Source organism: Spinacia oleracea, chromosome 4 (genome assembly GCF_020520425.1).
Source record: "Spinacia oleracea cultivar Varoflay chromosome 4, BTI_SOV_V1, whole genome shotgun sequence".
Taxonomy (NCBI): Eukaryota; Viridiplantae; Streptophyta; class Magnoliopsida; order Caryophyllales; family Amaranthaceae; genus Spinacia; species Spinacia oleracea.
Genome location: NC_079490.1, coordinates 169,471,538 through 169,479,770, shown reverse-complemented (window position 1 = coordinate 169,479,770; position 8,233 = coordinate 169,471,538). Strand labels below are relative to the sequence as shown.

Below are 8,233 nucleotides of genomic sequence, written 5' to 3'. Positions count from 1 at the left end.
TTTAAATGAGGTTTTAGATTTTATAAAGTTGCTGGAAATTTAATGAACATGGAAATAATTTAAGTTTCATTATTTTGATGATAGGAGGTGATTTCTAGTTGCCCCTACGCTTAGGTATTCAAGGTACGTACAAGTATAGGGAGACCATACCTTTTGTCAATGACATTACATGATTTTTAATGATGTGAATTATATTGTGTGGATTCATATATGCTTTGGTGAACGATCATGTGGATTAATATTATTGGAATTATTGAATTGTTGGTTGAACAAGCATCACTAGAGGAAAAAACTTGATAAGTTGCTCTTAAAAGTGGCTTATAAGTTGCCCTTCGTAAGTGCCACCAATGGGGGGGGTCACTTTTGTAAAATTATCAAAAGTTTCCCTTAACAATGGCAACTTATAATCTTATAAGGTGCCCTTGTTGCAAACAAGGGCACCTTATGTGAAACTTATAAGGTGCCCTTGTTGCAACAAGGGCACCTTATGTGAAACTTATAAGTTGCCCTTGTTGCAAACAAGGGCACCTTATAAGCTGCACATAAGTTGCTCTTGTTGCAAACAAAGGCAACTTTTGAGTTTTTTTTTTAAAAAAAAAAATCTGCAATATAATTCCTAATATTCTACAATATAATTTCTGATTTTGCAATATAATTTATGTTTCATCAAACATCAGCTTGACATTCTCAAAAATGATATAAATTTCAAATTTCCAATAATATTACCGAATTAATTCAAATGTAATTCATTAAATCGATAAATAACAAAATAATGTAGGAGTCACGAATAACTACAAGCCTTCTCTATTTATTACACGGAGGGTAGTTCACAATCGTTGAAATAAGTAGCCCACTTGTCTCGACCTTCATCCAACTCCTTTTTGGTAAAGGGCCCCTCCCTTGGAAATTTGAAAACCTTTAAAAGAACACCGTACATGCAAACCAATAAATTAAATTAAGTTTCATATGCGAAAACAAAAATTATATTGGTCACGAAAACAATTATATTGGCCAAAAATGACATTTTTGAACCCAACTACAAACAAACGAACCTCTTTCCACATTCTAACCATTTTTCATGATTTATAAGATTAGTCAGATGATTATAAGACTCATTTCAAGTTCGTTATGCACGCCTATTGGTCATTTGGGTCGATATAGGTCATTTATGGCCAAAAATGGCATTTTCGATCCCAACTACCAACAAACGAGCCTATTTCCATATTCTAAACGTTTTTCATGATTCATATGATTAGTTATATGATTATAAGACCCATTTCAAGTTCGTTATGCACGTCTATGGTTCATTTGGGTCGATATAGGTCATTTATGGTCAAAAATCGCATTTTCGATTCCAATTACCAACAAACAAACCTATATCCATATTCTAAATGTCTTTCATGATTCTTATGATTAGTTATATGATTATAAGACTCATTTCAAGTTCTTAATGCACGCCTAAGGGTCATTTGGGTCGATATAGGTAATTTATGGCCAAAAATGGCATTTTCGATTCCAATTACCAACAAACAAACCTATATCCATATTCTAAATGTTTTTCATGATTCTTATGATTAGTTATATGATTATAAGACTCATTTCAAGTTCGTAATGCACGCCTAAGGGTCATTTGGGTCGATATAGGTAATTTATGGCCAAAAATGTCATTTTCGACCCCAACTACCAACAAACGAACTTATATTCAAATTATAAAACTTTTTAATGATTAATATGATTAGTTAAATGTTTATGAAACTCATTTCAAGTTCGTTATGCACGCCTAAGGGTCATTTGGGTGGATATAGGTCATTTATGGCCAAAAATGGCATTTTCGATCCCAACTACCAACAAACGAACCTATTTCCATATTCTAAACGTTTTTCATGATTCATATGATTAGTTATATGATTATAAGACTGATTTCAAGTTCGTTATGCACGCCTAAGGGTCATTTGGGTCGATATATGTCATTTATGGCCAAAAATGGCATTTTCGATCCCAACTACCAACAAACGAACCTATTTCCATATTCTAAACGTTATTTATGATTCATATGATTAGTTATATGATTATAAGACCCATTTCAAATTCGTTATGCACGTCAATGGTTCATTTGGGTCGATATAGGTCATTTATGGTCAAAAATGGAATTTTCGATCCCAATTATCAACAAACAAACCTATATCCATATTCTAAATGTTTTTCATGATTCTTATGATTAATTATATTATTATAAGACTCATTTCAACTTCGTTATGCACGCCTAAGGGTCATTTGGGTCGATATAGGTAATATATGGCCAAAAATGGCATTTTCGATCCCAACTACCAACGAACAAACTTATATTCAAATTATAAACCTTTTTAATGATTAATATGATTAGTTAAATGTTTATGAAACTCATTTCAAGTTCGTTATGCACGGCTAAGGGTCATTTGGGTCGATATAGGTCATTTATGGCCAAAAAAGGCATTTTCGATCCCCAACTACCAACAAACGAACATATTTCCATATTCTAAACGTTTTTCATGATTCATATGATTAGTTATATTATTATAAGACTCATTTCAAGTTCGTTATGCACGCCTAAGGGTCATTTGGGTCGATATAGGTCGTTTATGGCCAAAAATGGCATTTTCGATCCCAACTACAACAAACGAACCTATTTCCATATTCTAAACGTTTTTCATGATTCATATGATTAGTTATATGATTATAAGACTCATTTCAAGTTTGTTATGCACGCCTATGTTTCATTTGGGTCGATATAGGTAATTTATGGCCAAAAATGGCATTTTCGATCCCAACTACCAACAAACGAACTTAGATTCAAATTATAAATCTTTTTAATGATTAATATGATTAGTTATATGTTTATGAAACTCATTTCAAGTTCGTTATGCACGCCTAAGGGTCATTTGGGTCGATATAGGTCATTTATGGCCAAAAATGGCATTTACGATCCCAACTACCAACAAACGAACTTATATTCAAATTATAAACCTTTTTAATGATTAATATGATTAGTAAAATGTGTATGAAACTCATTTCAAGTTCGTTACGCACGCCTAAGGGTCATTTGGGTCGATATAGGTCATTTATGGCCAAAAATGTCATTTTCGATCCCAACTACCAACAAACGAACCTATTTCCATATTCTAAATGTTTTTCATGATTCATATGATTAGTTATATGATTATAAGACTAATTTCAAGTTTGTTATGCACGTCTATGGTTCATTTGGGTCGATATAGGTCATTTATGGTAAAAAATGGCATTTTCGATCCCAACTACCAACAAACGAATTTATATTCAAATTATAAACCTTTTTAATGATTAATATGATTAGTTATATGTTTATGAAACTAATTTCGAATTCGTTATGCACGCCTAAGGGTCATTTGGGTCGATATAGGTCATTTATGGCAAAAAATGGCATTTTCGATCTCAACTAGCAACAAACGAACCTATTTCCATATTCTAAACGTTTTTCATGATTCATATGATTAGTTATATGATTATAAGACTCATTTCAAGTTCGTTATGTACGCCTAAGGGTCATTTGGGTCGATATAGGTAATTTATGGCCAAAAATGGCATTTTCGATCCCAACTACCAACAAACGAACTTATATTCATATTATAAACCTTTTTAATGATTAATATGATTAGTTATATGTTAATGAAACTCATTTCAAGTTCGTTATGCACGCCTAAGGGTCATTTGGGTCGATATAGGTCATTTATGGCCAAAAATGGCATTTTCGATCCCAACTACCAACAAACGAACCTATTTCCATATTATAAACGTTTTTCATGATTCATATGATTAGGTATATGATTATAAGACTCATTTCAAGTTCGTTATGCACGCCTATGGTTCATTTGGGTCGATATAGGTCATTTATGGTAAAAAATGGCATTTTCGATCCCAACTACCAACAAACGAACTTATATTCAAATTATAACCTTTTTAATGATTCATATGATTATTTATATGTTTAAGAAACTAATTTCAAGTTCGTTATGCACGCCTATGGTTCATTTGGGTCGATATAGGTCATTTTTGTCAAAAATGGCATTTTCGATCCCAACTACCAACAAAAGAACCTATTTCGATATTCTAAACGTTTTTCATTATTCATATGATTAGTTATATGATTATAAGACTCATTTCATGATATTTATGAACGTCTATGGGTTATTTGGGTCGATATAGGTCATTTTTGGCGAAAAATGGCATTTTCGATCCCAACTACTAACAAATGAACCTAAGGACACTTTCTAAATCTTTTTCATGATTCATATGATTAGTTATATGTTTATAAGACTCATTTCAAGTTCTTTATGCACACATAAGGCTTATATGGGACGATATAGGTCATACTTGGTCCAAAATGGCATTTTCGACGGTTCATGCCAATTATAGGCGAATAGTTTTTTTTAACTAATTTCTAGCCTAATAATACATCATTAATAAGCTATTTTATGTACCTTTTCCAGATCTTGAACTTCCTTGCAACTTTTGAATATGTCATGCATGAATTTCATCACGTAATATCCACACTCGACCCCACCCTCTTGTTGGGCGCACTAGATTAAAGACAACATAAATTAGATAATAGGAAATGTAATTGTTTTGGCCGTACAATAAGTAGTGAACAAGTTATTATTTACCTTAACTGATTTCCATTAAGGAAGTGCGCTTTTTTTGACATTCATTTTCATCAACACTCTGCAATTCCACAATTCATTGGAAATTAATTAACATTAAATGCTTGAATGTAAAATATGATTACAAGTTTTATTTGATATGTACAAAAAAAACTAAATACGGAATGTACTTATTCAATAGTGACTTGACCAACACGGATCGTAATGGATCTCGACGACAAGAATCAAATTGATAAATTGTGTGGCTTGAAACACATATCACAAGGAGCATCCAATGGAGGCTGTACTCACAAAAGAGTGGTTTAATAATCCATAATATTCCACAACAATCACAAAATATCATTATAATCGACACTAATGTAGGACAATAAAGATATTAAAGCGAAGGCATACTCTTCAAAGTACGGGGCTAATATGAACTTGTTTTTCGCTTTTGTGCATTGACGGATACCGTCATCGAGATACTGACTGACTTCGGCTCGATTGTTCATGCAACTAGCACCACTTATTGATTGTGGATCCAACCACCCAATATGACTATCTGAACTAAAATCATCGAACGGAAGAGACCTAAAGAACAAGCAAACATAAGAATAATCGAAACTTGGCAAACCATATACCTTATTAAATACATTACCATAACTAACTATATTAATTACCTCATGAAGACTTGTATCATTGAGATATTAAGCATATCACCTTTGAGGAATTGAGACTTGTATCCTCGGAGATGTAGCAGAAGAGTGAACTTTCTACTTATTACTCCAAACTAGGGATGAATCATGAATATAAATCAGCTGACTAAAATCCTCAGATATGTTTATCTCTTCGATTCATTGCTTCAAGGGGAGAGTATACCTTCCACAAGACTAGCTCAGGGAGTTTGGGTTGACAAACAATGACATATTTTAGGACTAAATTTGGTGGAATAGTTTCCCACAAATTATAACACTGAATGTAAATTGCACTAACATGATTCAAAATCAAAACTTTCTAAATACTGGGTGTTCAAGAATAAAATTGAAATATTAACTACGAGATTGACTAATTGGTTAATTAAGTGGGGTTCTGAACTATGTATCATGTAAAAGTATATTCTAAACAACATATCATAGATGAGCATAAATTTACTTAGTTTTTGTTGTTGCAACTTACATTCAACTAACACTCAACAAAAGCTCAAACAACTAACCATTTCCCATACTAAGAAACAATGAAAACATCGATTTAAATAGAATTACACTATGAAAAAATAGAGTCATTTCAACAAACACTTGGTGGGCAATACTTTTAATTCCCAAAACAACACAATTAATCAACAAGTAACTGATCGGAACAACCAGTCGGAAGTTGAATTCGACTTCCGGTGGTAATATTCGGGAATACAAACTGAATTCCGGTTACAGGACCCGACAGTACAAATCAACTGTCGGATAGAAATTCCGATTTTTTATTTTTTTTAGCCAATGATACACGAATTAACATCAAAGAAAGATACCAAACTGACAAAAAAAAACAAGATATAACATACCTATCTGAGTATCTTCAAGGTATGCGAAACCAGAAAAGCAAGGAGAAGGGGATGCAAAACCAGAGAAGTTTGAACGACGGTGAGGAAGCACTGCGCCGCGCCGGTGGTTGGAGGCCGGTAAAGAAGAAGGGTCGAACGTCGGTGGTGATGGTGCACGGTGATGGTGCGCGGTGATGGTGGCCGGAGTTTGAGTGTGGACGAGAGAATTGAAGGAAACGTGAGTCGTACGGAAGGGAATTGAAGGCTGCTGTTCTTTGCGTGAAAAATGAAATACTTAGGTTTAAGTTGCCCTTGTTTCAAAGTGGAGGGAACGTTATATTCATTTATTTTTTTATTTTTTTATTTTTTTAAAGCATTATAAGGTGCTCTTGTTGTATAAGGGCAACTCTTGTTGAGCAACTTATAAGGTTTTTTCCTCTAGTGCATGTTGAGTTTATTATGAGTATGAATTTCCTTGTCAATCATGTTGTTCAACATTTATGCATGTATGGTTTGTTTCACATGCAATGGGATGGATTATTTATTTGTATGCTATTGTAAAGGATGTCTAGCATACTTTGAGCCAATTATTCGTACCTTGTTGTACTATTTATTTTACCACATGTGAAGGGTCAGCTCGTGTAAGCCACCACACATGTAGGGTTCAGTTGAGAATATTATGTATGAAATGAATTAGGATTTGTCGTGCAAGGGCACAACCCTCATGTTAATGTGCATGATGTGGGGTCTCACTTTGGTGAGGAGGAACATGGTAGTAATTTCACAAGAGTCTTGCTTGGTTGATCACAAGTCTTAACGCATTAAAATAAGATTGTTTTGGTTGTTGTTTATTAATTGTATGAATGTACATTGTTGAGTCTTGAGTTCACCTTTAATAAAATATTAATAAACGTAAAGTGCAACCAGAACAAGCTTCAAAACTCTTGGAACGTATATACCTTGAGTATGAACAATGGGGGGAGTCTTGCCGGAAAGCTCGTACTCCTACTAATGATACAAGACGTTGTTTCATTTATAATATGCGCAGGAATTCCGTCGGTATGGCCCGACACTCGGTATGGCCCGAATTTATTATTTATTATTTGGTGTATGGTTGGCTCCCATCACCTTTCCTTTATGGAATATTCTTTTGGCCCGTTCGAAGCTTATTCTAATTAAATTGTGAGTCAAGAGTCGAGTCTTGTATTCATGATTGGTTGTTAATTATTATATGGCTTTTGCATGATGATTAGTACTTAGTGAGTGATGCATGTTTTAGTTTCATTTCACTCTATTCTTGTAAGTACTCAGCTTTTGCTGACTACGTGCTTTGTGTGTTTTGGTCATGGCCTTTGCCTTAATGACCCTATGATGATCTATCATTTGCACTTGCATTGATGGGGAGTAGAATAATATAGCAGGTTGGTAGATCGGAATCATGTGGCTTGGGTTGAACGAGAGAGTTGCATGTTTTCGTATTTTGAACTATTTAACTTTACTTTAATTATGTTTGAAATGGTTGAATTATTTATACGTTGGGTTTTGGGCCATTATGGTTCCAAATTGTAGGAGGCCTCGATATTTCATTAATTATGTTTTTAAAAGTTAGTTGACATTAATTTCCGCTGCGTAATTCTGGTAATAGCCTTAACCGTTATCATGGTGGCGGTAATGCTTTAGTAAATCCTTTATTTTAAGTTGGAAAATGGTTTTATAAAATCAAGGAAGTATTAGGGTGTTACACTACTACTATTACTCACAGTAGGGAGTAACTGCAATATCTTTTCCGACGGATGCCCCATACGTTGATGCCACAAGTCAACCATACATCGTACTGCTAGCACCTTGACCCTCGAAACTCCTCGGAAAAATATAGACCTTCTTCTCGATCACCCATGCCAATCACCGTCCTCGTCAAATGGTCCCGAATAACACAAATTTTGTTAGAAAATTGAGTTGAGCATTTTAATTCGTCACTTAATTGAGTTACAGAAATTAAATCGCAGTTTAATTTAGGCACAAAAAAAACATTATCAAGAACTAAGCCCCC

The 8,233-nt window shown here is 33.9% G+C and overlaps 1 long non-coding RNA gene across 6 annotated transcripts; it reads right to left on the bottom strand.

The window, feature by feature from the left end:
* Nucleotides 1–684: 684 nt before the first annotated feature.
* Nucleotides 685–6,503, bottom strand: LOC110784234 (uncharacterized). Of its 6 annotated transcripts, XR_008932276.1 has the most exons (7): nucleotides 6,205–6,500; nucleotides 5,333–5,442; nucleotides 5,067–5,243; nucleotides 4,844–4,954; nucleotides 4,677–4,734; nucleotides 4,494–4,592; nucleotides 685–916 (listed from the first exon to the last, which is right to left on the bottom strand). It is a non-coding gene; the product is annotated as an uncharacterized lncRNA (long non-coding RNA). The 6 variants fall into 6 exon arrangements; XR_008932273.1 differs by having other exon boundaries at nucleotides 5,067–5,542; nucleotides 6,205–6,503; XR_008932274.1 differs by having other exon boundaries at nucleotides 5,067–5,442; nucleotides 6,205–6,502.
* Between the last annotated feature and the right edge of the window lie 1,730 nt (nucleotides 6,504–8,233).